Source organism: Choloepus didactylus, chromosome 11 (assembly GCF_015220235.1).
Source record: "Choloepus didactylus isolate mChoDid1 chromosome 11, mChoDid1.pri, whole genome shotgun sequence".
Classification (NCBI taxonomy): domain Eukaryota; kingdom Metazoa; phylum Chordata; class Mammalia; order Pilosa; family Megalonychidae; genus Choloepus; species Choloepus didactylus.
The window spans coordinates 2,877,148-2,894,277 of record NC_051317.1 but is presented as its reverse complement, the minus strand read 5'-3'; the positions used below and the strand labels follow the sequence as shown (position 1 = coordinate 2,894,277).

The window sequence follows — 17,130 nt, the reverse complement described above, 5'->3', positions numbered from 1 at the left end:
CATCCCATTTCTGATCCTATAACCCTGAACTACAGGTCAGTTAATCAAGATGCTGCCCTGCTGGCAATCAGACTTCATCATCACCAGGTTAATTGCCCCAGTTTTTTCTCTAGTTAGCTCTACAAACCAAGAAGCTTTAGAGAAAGCACAGAAACATCTTAAGCCAGGCAATCCTAAGCACCAAGGAAGAAAAGACAAGCATCAGTGCTCCCATGAACCAACATGACCCTCAGAGTCTGAATACTGAACATATAGTCAAATTGGGCCATGTACCTTTTTAAAAAGTTTTATTAAAGGTCTTTATAAAGCAACATCCAGGCTCCAGAGCCAATTGCCAAGGAAACCCTTTTATGAAGTAGGGACTGGCTGGAGCATGGCAGGTGGCTCTGGTTTCCTACCCTTCTTCTTTGAGATGGGAGTGGTGGACAGGATCTCATCTTTAGGTTCCACAATGCTCACATGGTCAGACAGTGGCTTCTTCAGACCAGTCTTACCACTTGGGTCCCAGGGCAGCATGATCTTCACTTTGATGCCCACCTCACATTGTTTGAGCAGTACATGGTGAATGGCGGTATCTACATAGTAGTTAACGTGGTCCCCACTGTGGATCATTAGGCCATCCACAAACTTCATGGATTTAGTCCTCTATCCTTGGAGTCTCCCAGACACTACAATCTCGCAGCCCTTAGCTCCACTCTCCATGATGAACTGCAGCACACCATAGCAAACCCTCTGCACAGCAGGCCCTCCTAGGAGTCTGTAACGCAAGACTTTGCCTGGGCAATGGCACAGGGACCTCTTGTAGCCACGTTTTCAGCATAAAGCTCTACACTGCCCTCAGGGAAGCCAAATCACTTCAGAAGTACAGCAGTCAATTCTTGGATCTGACAGCCTTTCTCACCGCGAACATTCTGCGTTCCTGGTGGCCAGAATGATGATTTATGTCCTGGTTGGTGTAACTTGAACCTCAAGTCCAGAGTAGCCATCTTCAGCTAGCTTCCGAATGAGAAACTCATGCAGTTCAGCTTTGAAAATGCCATCAGCAACGAACTTCCTCTCCTTGGAAATTTGCAACGCCATCTTGCTGACAGGCGACACAGAAAGGAAAAGCACTACTCACTTTTATGTAATGATCTCGTACTGCTCCATTTTGTTCAGTTCCTTTATTAGCTCTGTTAGCTTTGCTGTAGATCTTCTGGGATTTTCTATATATAGGATCATGTCATCTGCAAATAGTGGATGCATTATTTCTTTTTATTGCCTACTTGCTCTGGCTAGAACTTACAGTGCAATGTTGAATAACAGTGGTTAATAGTGGGCATTCTTGTCTTGTTCCACCTCTTAGGGGATAAGCTTTCAATCTTTCACCATTATTTTTTATGTTAGCTGTGGATTTTTCATATATGCCCTTTATCATGTTGAGGAAGTTTCCTTCTATTCCTATTTTTCTAAGCGGTTTTTTGCTGAATTTTGTCAAATGCATTTTCTGCATCAGTTGAGATGATCACGTAGTTTTTTCACTTCGTTTTGTTTATGTGATGTATTACATTAATTGATTTTCTTGTGTTGAAACACCGTGGCTATCTGGGATAAAACCCACCTGGTCATGGTGTATAATTCTTTTGAAGTACAGTTGAATTTGATTTGCAAGTATTTTGTTGAGGATTTTTGCATCTATATTCATAAGAGAAATTTGTCTGTAATTTCCTTTTCTTGTAGTATCTATACCTGACTTTGGTATTTGGGTAATATTGGCCTCAAAATGAGTTAGGAAGTGTTCCCTCCTCTTCAGTTTTTTGGAAGGGTTTGAGCAGGATTGGTATTAATCCTTTTTGGAATGCTTGCTAAAATTCACCTGTGAAGGCATTTGGTCCTGGCTTTTTTGGTGGGAGGATTCTGATGACTGTTTCAGTCTCTTTGCTTGTAATTGGTATGTTAAGGTCTTTTTTTTCTTCTAGGGTCAGTGTAGATTGTTGGTGTGTGTTTCTAGAAATTTTTCCATTTCATCTAGGTTGTCTAATTTGTTGGCATACAGTTGTTCATAGTATCCTCTTATGAAAATTTTTATGTCTGTGGAATCAGTAGTAATGTTCCCCCTCTCATTTTCTGATTTATTTGTATCTTCTCTCTTTTTTCCTTTGTTAGTCTAGCTAAGGGTTTGTCAATTTTATCGATCTTTTCAAAGAACCAACTTTTGGTTTTGTTAATTCCATTGTTTTTTTCCTCAATTTTACTTATTTCTGCTCTAATTTTTATTTCTTTCCTTCTGCTTGCTTTGGGATTAGTTTGCTGTTCTGTTTCTAGCTCCTCCAGGTGTGTAGTTAGGTCTTTGCTTTTACTCTTTCTTCTTTTTTAATGTAAGTATTTAGGGCTATAAATTTCCCTCTCTGCACTACCTGCTCTGCATCCAATAAGTTTTTATATGTTGTTCCCATTTTCATTCATCTCGAGATATTTACTGATTTCTTTTGCAATTTCTTCTTTGACCCACTGACTACTTAAGAGAATGTTATTTTATTTCCATGTATTTGTAGATTTTCCAGTTCTCCACCTGGTATTGATTTCCAGTCTCATTCCATCATGCTCAGAGAAGATACTTTGTGTGATTTCAATCTTTCTAAATTTATTGAGACTTGTTTTTTTACATAACATGTGGTCTATCCTGGAGAATGATCCATGTGCATTTAAGAAAAATGTATATCCTGTTGTTTTGGGATGTGATGTTCTATATATGTCTGTTAATCAAGTTCAATTATCATATTATTCAAATTCTCTGTTTCCTTATTGATCTTCCATCCAGATGTCCTATCTACTGATAAAAGTGGTATATTGAAGTCTCCAACTATTACTGTAGAGGTATTTATTTCTCCCTTCAGTGCTGCCAGTGTTTGCCTCATATATTTTGGGGCACCACGGTTAGGTGCTGTGCCAGTTTGAATGTATTGTGTCCCCCAGAAAAAGCCATGTTCTTTGATGCAAACTTGTGGGGCAGATGTTTTAGTGCTGATTAGATTGGAATCCTTTGAGTGTTTCCATGGAGATCTGCCCCACCCAACTGTGGGTGATGACTCTAATTGGATAATTTCCATGGAGGTGTGGCCCCACCCATTCAGCACTATATAAGCTCAGAGAGAAGGAGCAAGCTTGCTACAGCCAAGAGGCACACTTTGAAGAATGCACAGAAGCTAAGAGAGAAGCTGCAGATGAGAGACAGTTTGAAGATGGCTGTTGAAAGCAGACTTTTGCTCTGGAGAAGGTAAGAAAGGACAAATGCCACAAGAGCAACTGAGAGTGACATTTTTGAAGAACTGCAGCTGCCTAGAGAGGAACGTCCTGGGAGAAAGCCATTTTGAACCCAGAACTTTGGAGCAGATGCCAACCACACGCCTTCCCAGCTAATAGAGGTTTTCCAGGCACCACTGGCCATCTTCCAGCGAAGGTACTCGATTGCTGATGTGTTACCTTGGACACTTCATGGCCTTAAGACTGTAACTGTGTAACCAAATAAAGACCCTTTTATAAAAGCCAATCCATTTCTGGTGTGTTGCATTCTGGCAGCATTAGCAAACTAGAGCAGGTGCATAAATACTTATGATTTTATTTCTTCTTGGTGGATCATCCCTTTTATTAATACATAGTGTCCTTCTTTTATAACAGCATTTGACTGAAAGTCTGTTTTGTCTGATATTAGTATAGCTATGCTAGCTCTTTTTTGGTTACTATTTGCATGGAGTATCTTTTTCCATTCTTTCACTTTCAATCTATTTGTGTCTTTGGGTCTGTGCTGGTTTGTATATATTATGTCCCACAGAAAAAGCCATATTCTTTAATGCAATCTTGTGGGAGCAGACATATTAGTGTTGCTTAGATTGGAATTCTTTGATTGTTTCCATGTAGATGTGACTCAATCAACTGTGTGTGAAATGTTTGATTGGATGATTTCCATGGAGATGTTACCCCGCCCATTCAGATGGGGTAATTGGATCACTGGAGTCGTATAAAGGAATTCACAGTCAGAAGGACCTCAGAGCAACTGTGAGTGACATTTTGAAGAGGAGCTGCAGCTAAAAGAGGACAAAATGCCCCAAGAGCAACATTTTGGAGAACGCCATTTTAAAATGCAACCTAGGAGCAAGCGGACACCAGCTACATGCCTTCGGACCTAACAGGTTTTCCAGACAGCATTGGCCATACTTCAGCGAAGATACCCAATTGTTGATGCCTTACCTTGGACACTTTATGACCTTAAGACTGTAACTGTGTAATCAAATAAATCCCCTTTATAAAAGCCAATCCATTTCTGGTATTTTGCATAACAGTAGCATTAGCAAAATGGAACAGGGTCTAAGGTGAGTTTCTTGTAAACAGCATATACTTGGATCAGGCTGTTTTTTATTTCCCATTCTGCCAACCTCTGTCTTTTGATTGGGAGTTTAGTCCATTAGCATTTGGTGTTATTACTGTAAAAGCCGTACTTATTCAGTCATTATTCTTTTGGTTTTTATAGTTCATATATTTTTCCTCGTTCTCTTTTTCTTTATTATAACCTCCTTTTCTGTATTGTTGATCTTTTGTGATGTATCTGACTGATCCCTTTCTCATTTCTGTTTCTGTGTATTTTTAAAATATTTTCTTTGTGTTTACCCTAGGGTTTATATTACACAACCTATATCTAAAATATACTAATTTGAAAGATACCGACTGCTGGTTTGGATATATTATGGCCCCCACAAAAGTCATGATCTTTTAATCCAATCTTCTTGGGTGGAAACTTATGGCTGTAGAACGGTAAATTTGTAGCCAAATAAACCCCCTTTATAAAAGCAAATACATTTCTGGTATTTTGCATAATGGCAGCATTAGCAAACTGGAACAGATTTTGGTACCAGAGAAGTGGAGTGTTGCTGAGTTTGCAAATACCAAACATGTTGGAACAGCTATTTAAATGGATAAGGGGAATATGCGGGAAGAATTGTGAGGAGCTTGATAGAAAAGGCCTAGACTACTTTGAAAAGACTATTGGTAGAAAAATGGACTCTAAAGATACTTCTGATGGGGCCTTGAACAGAATGTTGAAGAGATTTTGAAAATAAATGTAGAAAATGCAATCTAGCTTCTTGCAGCTTATAGTAAATGCTTATAGTAAAATGTGAGAGGAAAGAGATAAGCTGAGAACTGAACTCTTGGGTTCAAAGAAATCAGAAATTGATGGTCTGGAAAACTCTGGGCTCCCATAAAGTGAAATCCCAGAGACTACGGCCCCACATGACGATTTAACAAAACATGGAAGCAGCCAGCCATTTCAGTACAGCCAGGGTTGGAGATGCAGTTATCCAAAAAGGATCTGTGGAAAGTCCTATTGTCTGATGGTCTTGACCCCTGAATGCTGCATGCCAAGCCAGCAAATTTTTTTGCGAGATCTGTATGGATGGAACTACTGCCAGTCTTGACTTAAAGGGATAGACTGAAGAAAAAATTTCTTCAGAGAAGGCAGAACCATGGAAGCCAAGGTCTGAAGCCAAGAAATCTTGGGCAAGGAGTGCAGAGCAACCTGTGCACGCGGAAAGGGTGATATTTCCCTCGAGGCAAAGGGCAGGCCTTCCACCTCAATGCTCAGGAAGAGTGCTGCCATCCCAGGCCTCAGAGAGGGTGGAGCACATTCCCCAGGGATTGGGGAGAGCCTGGCTACCACTCCACTGTTCTGAAGGGGTTAAGTGTATGCCCCAGAGATGGAAGAGAGTATAGGTGTCACCCCACGTTTGAGGAGAGTGGGGCCAAGAAGAAGGTGGTCTCCCCAGTGTGTGGATATGTTGGAGCACTCACTCTGGCATTTGGAGAGTAAAGGGCTGTGGCATAAGCCTTTGGAAAGGGTTGGACTCCTGTTCTCTCAAGCCCCAAGGAAAAAATTTTATTCTATAAATGACTCTCAGACTTTGAAATGTAATGAAGTATGCCCTGCAGGTTCTGGAAACTGTTTTGGTCCTGTGACCCCTGTTTTCCTTTCAGTTTCTCTCTATGGCAATGGGAATGTTTATTTTATGACTGCCCTTCCTATGCATATTGGCAGCAGATAACTTGTTCTAAGTTTCACAGGTCCACAGTTAAAGGGGAATTTTGTCTTAGGACAGACCAGGCCTGTAACTGTTTTTGATAACCCTTGTACTTATCTATAATTACTGAAATGATTGAGGCTTTTTTGACATTGTGATGGAATTAATGTATTTTGTATATGGAAAGAACATGTCTGTTTTGGGGTCCAGGGGCTGGATATATTATGGCCCCCACAAAAGTCATGACTTTTTAACCCAATCTTGTTGGGTAGAAACTTTTGATTGAGTGTTTCCATGGAGAGGTGACTCAATCAACTGTGGGTGAGATCTTCGATTTAAATTATTTCCATGGAGATGTTGACCCTGCCCATTCAGGGTAGGTCTTAATTAAATCACTGGAGTCCAATAAGAGAGCTCACAGACAGAAGGAGTTCAGAGCAGCTGAGAGAGACTTTTGGAAAGATTCTTGGGCGCTGACAGAGATGCTTGCTGATGCTTAGAGACGGCTGGAGATTCAGACAGAAGGATATCTGGAGATACTAAACTAAGAGAAACCCAGAAACATTTTGGAGAAGGTATCCTCTTGTTGATGCCTTAGTTTGGACACTTTCATGGCCACAGAACTGTAAATCTGTAGCCAGATAAACCTCCTTTTTAAAAGTCAATCCATTTCTAGTATTTTGCATAATGGCAGCATTAGCAAACCAGAACACCAACTTAGCTTCATACAGCATACAGTTCTCTGCTCCCATATCTGTTTCCCCTCTTTATGCTGTTTTGTCCTACTTTACACTGTATTTTGTACATCTGTTATCAGGAAATTTGCCTTTTTCTTGTTCAATTGTATCTAATTGTTATATGAATTAAAGAATAGAATTGTATATTGAGGATACAATACTATTGGGTTTTGCATTTATCATTTTATTTACTCCTACTGGTGATATTCATTTCTTCATACTACTCCAAGCCAATCTCTCTGTCTTTTCCTTTCAACCTGCACAGCTCTCTTTAGTAATGCTTGTAGGGCAAGTCTTTTGTTGACTAACTCTCTCTGTTTCTATTTATCTGTGAATATTTTAAACTCTCCCTCATTTTTCAAGGACACTTTCACCAGATAAAGAATTTGGGGCTGGCAGTTTTTCTCTTTCAGTACTTCAAATACATCACACCACTACCTTCTCACCTCCATGGTTTCTAATGAGAAATCAGCACTTAATCTTACTGAGAATTCCTTGTATGTAGTGAATTGCTCTTCTCTTGAGACTTTCAAGATTCTCTCTTTAACAGTCGATATTCTGATTACTTTGTGTCTTGGAGTAGGTCTATGTTTTAGTTTGCTAAAGCTGATGAAATGCAATATACCAGAAATCGCTTGGCTTTAACACTGGGGGTTTATGTATTTCAAGCTTACTCTCTGAGGCTGTGAAAATGTCCAAATCAAGGCATCAACAGGCAATGTTTTCTCCAATTACCAGCTACTAGCAATCCTTGGCAAGGCACCGGTCTTTCCATCTCTCCTGGGCTTTGTTGCTTTCAGCTTCTGGCTGCTCTCTCTGTGGCTTTCTTTCTGTGGCTGTGGCCTTCTGTCAGCTTCTGTGTGTTTCTCTCTGTGTCATCCTCTTATAAAGGACTCCCATAAGAGGATTAAGACCCAATTGGGGCATGCCTCAACTGAAATAACCTAATCAAAAGGTCCCACCCACAATAGGTCTACACCCACAGGAATGGATTAGCTTTAAGAACTTGATTTTCTGGGGTACATACAGCTTCAACCATCATAGTCTATTAAGATTTATTCTATTTGGAATATGTTGAGTTTCTTGGATATGTATACTTATATCTTTCTTAAGAATTGGGACATTTGGGGCCATTATTTCCTCAAATATTCTTTGTGCACCCGTTTCCCTTCTCTTCTCCTTCTGGGACATATATGACATGTAAGTTTGTGGGCTTCATACTGTTACTTAAATCTCTGAGACTGCTCAATTTTTTCCATTTTATTTTTCTGCTATTCTGACTGTATGATTTCCATTGTCCTGTTGTCTAGTTCACTGAGTTTTCTTCTGCCTGTTCCAATCTGCTGTTGTATGCCACTAGTGTATTTTTATTCTCTATTATTGTGCCTTTCATCGTTATAATTTTTTGTTTCCTTTTATACTTTCAAATTCTTGTTTATGCTAACACATTGTCTTAATATCCTTCATCTCTTTATGCATATTTTCCTTCATCTTCTTGAATTTATTTAGGATATTTTAAAAAATATCTTTGATTAGTTGTTCCAACTTCTGGTCTTCTATGAAGTTTTAATTTGTAACCTTGGCTGAGCTATAGCTGCCTGTTTCTTAGTATGGCTTATAAATTTTTGCTAATGTCTAAGCATCTGATTATCTTGATGAATTATCTCTGAAGGTCCATATCTCTCTCTTGTCTAGGGTTTTATTGTTGATTGGCTTTGTGTTAAGGCTCTTCTTTGATGTTTGGTATAACTTATTCTCAAACTTTAGAATAGCCCATATTTAACTGTTAAGATTTTCTCAGCTCTTCTTCACCTGATTCTTGTCCTAGATATGCAGTGCACTTTTTAAGAATGCACTTTTTGTGCAATTGTTTCACCTCCAAGAGAAAACTTCTTTTCCTCTGTTCCTTCTCTGGGAATCTTATTCTGTATCGTTTGGTTTGTGCAGATTTTTTTCCACAGCTCCCATGATTTGTTTAAATTTTCTCCCTCATTCAGTGTCCTGTTTTCCTTAAATTTTTCAATTCTGGGACCCTTACAACAGTTCAGTTTAACTGCTCCATCCCTCTTTTTTCTGTGGGGTTTTTATGTCTCTGGTTTCTTCCCCATCAGGGTATCCTGACCCATCAGAAAGATGGGTCCCACTTCAAAAAAGTCTGTTTTGCCTTTAGGTTTCCAGCCTAATGAAACTTGATTGAGTGAGGGCATAACAGTTCTTACTGTGAGAGGGAGGGGAATGGGAACTGACCAGCTCCCGGGACAGAATTCTCCTACTTGATATCTTTATATTTTTTTGATTCAGCATTTGTGGAGTCCTCCTCCAGTCTCTACTATCCTCCAGAGTTCTAAGCAAGTGGAATTTGTCCTTTTATTCACTAAATGTCTGGGGAGGCTTTTACAGGGGATGTCTTATGTTGCCATGTTGATGACACCATCTCCCGTACTTATTTTTTAATGGTCTTGCACACTGGAATGTCAACTCTTTGGAAGTAAGGTTTATGTCTGTCTTGTTCATCATCACCATCCACCCCACCCCCCACCACTACCAGAATATTAAACATGCAATAAATATTTGTTGATAGGAAAATAAAAATGAAAAAGGAAAGAAAAGAAAACAAGAAGAAAAAAAAAAGACAGGGCTTCCTCCTGGGCCATTCAACAGCTGGTCACACAGTTGTGTGAGATTATTTAGCAACTGATTTAGGGAGTGAAGCATTCCTCTCTATGTATGATTTGGAGGAGCTATTTTTTTTTTCTTACTTCTGCCCAAGTTCTTGCCTCCAAAACAGGAATGCCCCCTTCTCAGAAGTATTTGGAATGGAGGAGGAGTGGGATACATCTCTCCTTTCTACCTCTCACTTGTTCTCTCTGTGAAGAGGAGTGATTAATCTGCTCGGTGAGTTGATCAGAGTCTGACATTGTTGATCTGCCATTCTCTCCTGAGCAGGGTAACCATTGAAAGTCACTCTGTGCCCAGGGCTTTGCCTCTGCGCCTCTCCTTCGGGCTCTGAACGCAGCAGGGTGTGAGTCAGGTCATGTCCATCCATGTGGCTCGCTAGAGGAGTTCCCCTAGGCAGACTCACTTTCTCCAGGTGGATCCCAAGGTTTAGACCCAGGGAGGAAGGAGGAGGATGCCCCCTAGGTCCCCAGTCACATCACATTCTTCTACCACTTTGCCAGTGGTGATATAGGTATTTTGATCCCTAACTCAGGTGTCGATTTCTCAAAGGGCTTAGAACTCAGAGTGGAGATGGGTGAGATTAATTACCCCTCAGAAATCCTATGAGGTAAGGAGAAAGAAAGATACTGCCTGGTACCAGCTCTACTTTCCAGTACTAAAAACCTAGCTGGCAGGACATGTAGGCCTTCTTGGCAGGCCAACAAATATTCCAGGACCACTCTTTTGTCTTCCACCTCAGACTCTGAGCATGTGATGAGAGCCATGCAATACCTCGTAGATCAGAAACATTACAGGAGACAGAGAGGAAAGGCCTGGTTAGCTGGTTGAGCTCATTTTGAAGGGGCTTTGGCTCACCAGAAAACCATTTTATGGAAGAGTACTGTTAAGATGGATGTCAGAGCCACTCACAGGAGACATCCCCATCAGAGACTGAGGACATTATGCTAATGTGGAAATTCCCAGAGTGGCTGGCTGCAGCACTTTATAGGATGTGGGGATACTGCTTATAGTTGTTGCGAGTTTGGAAATTCCTTTAGGTATGGAGGCTGCCAGTGTCTCCAAGGATGCAGAGCTATTCATACAGCAGATACAGCAGAGGTTGCTTTTATCATTCTAGATGTGAGATACTTTTCTAGATATACAAAGCTGAATGACTGAGATTTCAAAGAAAGAAGATACATATATACATATACATATATATATATATATATATATATATATATATATATCGAGAGAGAGAGAGATTCTTTTTAAAGTATCTCATGAATTTGTGGCATTAGGTGGCCTAGGATCTCTTTTCCCTCTGCAAAGGAAATTTTGCCCATCTGAAACCATTCATCTCATGAGCCACCTCACCCAGGAAGTTCTCCCTGATTATTACACTAAATGGCTGCTCTCTCACCTCCTGGCTCTTTGAGGCTGCTCCATTGTATTGGCACTTTCTGTCTTCTGTTTAGGGTCACTAGTTTCCCCATTTATATTGTCAACTCTTAAAGAGAAGCATTATGTTTATGTCTTACCATCTTAGTATCACCATATCATCCATCATCATGTCCTAGAGCTATTATGAGCAGATTAAATAGTTTGATTTTTCTGAATGGTGTATTCCACATCTTAAAAGAGGTCATGTTCATGAATTTAACACTTGTAGGGTCTCTGCTGCAGGCCACAAACTGTACTGGAATTTGAAGCTACCATGATATTAGGATAATGAGGATAATATTAATACCACTACTATTAATAATGGTTATTAAGGCTAATCATTATTGAGTGCTTACTATATGCCAGGCACTATTCTAAGCGCTTTACTTGTGTTATCTTATGTAATCTCTACATCAATCCATTTTTGTAGGCACAGAGGGAATGACTGCAATATGATCTTTGCTGGGAGTCAGAAGTAAAATGATGATGATAATTTAAAAGCAGCATTAAATGAAAAATTGGAAGGTTGGACAAGAGGCAGAAAAATGTGTGCCAACAATATGATTGGAGTGCATGTGTATTTGTGTGTGTGTGAGAGAGAGGGGAAGAAGTTGCAATTTAAGTGTAATATGGCATCTCAATCAGATGACCAAGCACTTCCATCTATACAATTATAATTGGTGTGATCCCATGGTATGCTGAAAAATGTTAACAACCAGATTTCCAGGTGTAGTTTCTGCATGAATGTTGGTTGATTTTTTTCATTTATGTTAATGAGGAAGAAGAAAGTCAAATAATGAAAACATATATCAAAACTTCTCTCATTTGCCAAGGTTATGTACAATTTCTTTGGTGAATCAGGTAACAGTTGTCAAATATTGGAAGAATAGTTCCTCAATTGTTTACCTGCTGTTCGCAATGTAAAGAATGCATATATACACGACAAACTTTAAAGTTAAATCTGCATTATTAACATTTTCTTTATCACTTTCCTAGGTCTATAGCAGGGTCAGAAATTGACACTCTCTAGGCTCCTATTTTTGTAAAGCTCATGAATTAAGAATGGATTTTTCCGTTTCTAAAGAATTATAAGGAGGAGGAGGAGAACAAGGAGGTGGAGGAAAAGGAGGTGACGGAGATAGAGACAGAGAAGGAAAAGAGGGAGATGGAGGAGAGACAGATACTGCATGTGCTCCAGCAAATCCTAAAATATTTTCTATTTAGACCTTTATAGAAGAATTTGCTAACTCCTGGTCTATACAATTAAGAATATAATAAATCAAGTCCTGATTTGTAGAATTGCCAATTTCTGTGGTGTAAATACTTTCTCCATGGCTGATTTCAGACTAACAATGTGATGCCACCCAAGGCAGAATCGGGAAGAAATGTAGTCATGCGACATCATATATGCAGAAACAATGGACATACATAACCTCAAGAGCATAGATAGAAGTATAGCAAAATAATTATGAAGGTGATGAGTTTTGAGTATTTATTACCTTTATATTTTTTTCTTTATTACTAAAGTCGGGGGGTTTACAGAGCAATCGTGCTTAAAATACAGGATTCCCACACACCACAGCACCACCAACATCTTCCATTGGTGTGGAACATTTGTTACAATTGATAAAGCACATTTTTACAATTGTACTATTAATTAAAGTCCATGGTTTAACTTAGGATACACTGTGCAGTGTAGTTCCATGGATTTTTTTTTTATTTTTTTTATTGTTACCATATATACAAGCTAACATTGCCCCTTTTAATCATATTCAGATTTATATTTCAGTGTTTTTAATTGCATTTACAATATTATGCTACCATCACCACCATCAATTACCAAAACACTTCCATAATTCCAAAAGGGAAGCCTATACATTTGAAGCCTTAACTTCCCATTCCCTATCCCCACCCCATCCCCTGGTAAATTATATTCTAGATTCTGATTCTATAAGTTTTTTTATTCTAATTATTTCACATCAGGGAGATCATATAATAGCTGTCCTTTCGTGTCTGGCTTATTTCACTCAACATTCAATTATGTTTTGTCGCATGTATCAGAACTTCACTTCTTTTACGGTTGAATAATATTCCATTGTGTGTATATACCACATTTTGTTTATCTCTTCCTTGTTGATGGACACTTGGGTTGCTTATGTCTTTTGGCTATTGTGAATAAAGATACTATGAACATTGGTGTACAAATATCTGTTTGAGTCCCTGCTTTCAATTCTTTTAGGTATATGCCTAGTATTGGGATTGCCAGGTCATATGTGTTAGATCCCAGAAAGAAAGGAACTAACATGTAGAAGGAGTTTCTAACCCAGAGGCCCTGCAGGTTATCTCACAGAAAACAGGCGCCCCATAAACTAAAGAATGAACGCTGTTTAAGGCTGTCCCCGCCACAGTGGTGCCCCAACCCCAAAAGGCGGGTAAAAGCAAGATCAGATATTTCTGTGGGACAAACAACTGAAAAGGCCTGCTCTCCCTAGATAGATAACGTAGCTGCTTTTCTGAGAAGAACAATGGGCTAGAATCCTAACAACCTATCAGCCTAGACGTTGACAGACACCCACCCAATCGAGGCACAGGATGCACTCAGCAGGCACCCTTCTCCCCCAACACCCTTCCCTCCCCACGTGGGTTTCTCCTTTAAAAATGCTGCTCTCAGATAGAGGGCTGGAGCCATTTTTCCTTTCTTTCTTTTCTGATGGCTCTCACCTGCTTTCTTCTGCTTTCTTCCTCTAATAAACCTTAAATTCTCTACTTAAACCATGACTCACTGCGTTTGTGTGGATTCTTGAACGGCTCTGAACCTAACAATATGGTGCTTCTAAACTTGACTTTCTGAGGAAATGCCAAACTGTCTTCCACAGTGGTTGCACCATTTTATAATGCCACCAGTAATGAATGAGTGGTCCTGTTTCTCCATATCCTCTCCAACACTTGCAATTTTCAGTGTGTGTGTATGTTTTTAATAGCAGCCATTCTAATGTGTATGAAATGGTATCTCGTGGTTTTGATTTGCATTTCTCTAATGGCTAATAATGATGTTGAGCATCTTTTCATGTGTTTTCTGCCCATTTGTGTATCTAGTTTCTGGCCATTTGTGTATCTAGTATACCTAGTTTTAAGTTATTATTAAATAGTCATTACCCACAAGAGAATATATGTAGCATATCTGTATGTTATAAAGGATAAGAGTAAAGTTAGAACATTAAATAGTCATGTGCTTCTTCATGCCTTTTCCTACCCCCTTTCTTCCCTCCACTCCCCAAAGTAAACCATGATTGAGCTTTAGATTTACCATTCACTTAAATATTATGTATGTACCCCTTGACACTATATTGTTTCATTTTTGCTTGTTTATGAGCTTTATACAAATAGTGTACAATATGCCATCTCTTGTGACTTAGCGTTTTTCACTCTGTTATTGCTTCAAGATGTAGATAGATATTTGGCAAAGATTAACAGGTCCAACAATATCAAGTATCAGCGAGGATTTACAGCAATGTGAACTGTTAGATGTAGTGAAAATTAATACATACACTTTGGATAACAATTAGATGTTATCTTGAAAGACTGAACAAATACATATACCAAGTCCCAGCAATTCCTCTCCTAAGCCCATATACTGTAGAAGGGGCACTTCCCAAATAATGGGCTCGTTGCTCAGTGCAGCCAAAAGAAGTCACACCAAAACCAGGCTGAAGAGGAAAAGAGGGTTTATTTACACCTACCGGAGGACAGAGGAAACTTTCCCAAATCAGCCTCCCCAAAGTGTTTCTTCAATTAGTTTTTACACTCATTGGAGACAAAGAGAGTTAATCATTTAATTAATAATTAACATGCAACAAGAGTGACAGACAAAAGGCTTATCTATATCTGGGAGGTTTGGGGAAATCTTTAATTGGCTAAACCCATCACAGACAAAGAGAGTTAATCATTTTAGTTAACATGTAACAGAGGTTTGGAGAACCCCAGCAATCTAGCCGTTTCCCATTTCCTTTAGGAACCAGGTGACATCTGTGAAAGGTGCAAACTTTACACTTACATACTATTGCAGACTTCATGTCTTGCTCTTTTGTGAGACAAGATTTTCACCCCCTGCCTACTTCCCGTTTTAAAATTACATTTAAAAGCTGCTCTAGGTTATATTTTAAGGTTAATTTATAATTTCCTGCTTGTTTACAGTTTTAAGGTTATATTTTAAAAGTCAGTTGTACAATACCAGACAAATTCTTGCATACATGCACTGGAAGACACAAGCAAGAGTGTTCATAGGAGCACTGCGCATCAGAGCAAAATTTGGGAGGTAAAGTATTTTTGATCTTGGGGATTATTCCTAAACTCTATCCCTGAATGAACTATTCTTGAACAAGGACATACATTTAATTTATGAGGTTTCTAGGCAATATATTATTTGCTTTAGGTAAAGACTCATGAAAAGATGGTTTCATCTATTTCATTAATTGTAAATCTATTTGGATTATACTAGGCCAGAGTGTGGCTTTTCCTATTGCATCATGCATTTAGGCAAAACATTTCAAAATTTAATTTCTAACTCTTCAAAATCAACATGGTTAATGTCATCATAATTTAGTAGCAAGTTGTCTGAATTCATTTGTTGGAGGTTGGAGGAGATGGTGGCAGGGAAAGATGAGGGATAAATGAAAGCTTATAGATTTCAGACCTGGGATCATTTACCGTTGCAATCAGTTGAGCATCAGGGTTTGTTTTATGTGCAGAGAGTCATGTTTGTTGAGTCTGAGAAAATATTAGATTAATTTTTTGGCACTTGTTACCTATGTTGCAGTATAAAAAGTTTGACTTCATGTTTAACACCAAAGGGTCTCTTCCTTGGTAGGAGAACTGAAAGAATTTTGAGGCTTGACCTTTCTCCAATAATGATATTTTTTTTTTTTTTGTAAAAAGAATAATTCATTTCAGATCCTTGACAAATGATTTGTATAAAACCAGAATACCAAAGTCTACTGCTTCCTTAGAATGACTATTCTGTGGTTAAAATGCAACACAGAGATACATACATAGAGGAATACATCAAGCCTTAAAGTAGAAAAGATCCTCCAGCTTGCAAAACAAAACACGAAAAGTTGCTAATGAACACCCCACCCCATCTTCACACTTCCCCTCTAATTGCCATTAGCTTGCCCCAACACTCTCAGCAAGATGTCCTTGCATTTAATCCTCTAATGCCACAAAAGAGAACATTAATCCCTAAGAGGTGAAGTGATCTACCCAAGATCTCTGGGTTAGTATCAAGGTTGAGACCAGGAAATGACACTGAAGAAAACCTTTGTTCCTAATCAGACTGTTTCCTGCTCCAGCAGTTTTCACTTACAGTCCTGTGAAAAGAAATGATTTGTTTTTATTTGTTGTTTTGTCTCCACAGTTCTCAAAATGCTATGACAGCCCTTGTTTAGTTGGCTTCTCCAGGGACACTGTTTGCATTTTTATCAAATGAGAGGAAGGCCTGATATGCTCACCTGATAACCTCACCATGCCATACAAGAAAAATACGAATTACCACCCACCAGACAAGGTTGAGCCTCACTTGTCAATAACTTCCTTCCTGATAACCAGACTCACAGGTTCCAGACAGAAGTCCCACACAGCATTCAAGAAGCTTCCTGTAGTCTGAAGGGGAAGCTTTTCACCAACTTGGACCTCCTCTACTTCCTGCCCTCTCTGACCCCTTCCAACTGTATACAGAGATTAGCAGCAATCTTTTTTTTTTTTTCATTGCAGGAATGTAACATGTATTTCAAACTAAGAAAAACAATCAATGTAATATGTCATATTAACAAAATGAAGGAAAACATCACATGATCATCACAATAAATGCAGAAAGGATTCGACAAAATCCAGCATATTTTCATAATAAAATCACTCATGAAAATAGGAACAGAAGGTAGTTTCTTCAATATGTTAAAGGGCATGCATGAAAATTCAAAGTTAACTTTATAGCCCATGTTGACATATTGAACTTCTTTCCATGGAAGGCAGGAAGAAGATGAAGATGCATGCTTTCACCATTGCTATTCAACATTTTACCCAAAATCCTTGCCAGAGCAACTAGGCTTGAAAGAAGAAATAAAAGACATACAAACTGGAAAAGTAGAATTTAATTCTCTCTGTTTACAAATATAATGAGTCATATAGAAAATCCCACAGAAACCATAAGAAATCTACTAGAACTAGCAAACATATTCAGCAAAGTT

The 17,130-nt window shown here is 38.9% G+C and overlaps 1 pseudogene; it reads right to left on the bottom strand.

Annotated features, from left to right (window-relative positions):
* Positions 1 to 348: 348 nt before the first annotated feature.
* On the bottom strand, positions 349 to 1,080 carry LOC119506298 (annotated as a pseudogene).
* Between the last annotated feature and the right edge of the window lie 16,050 nt (positions 1,081 to 17,130).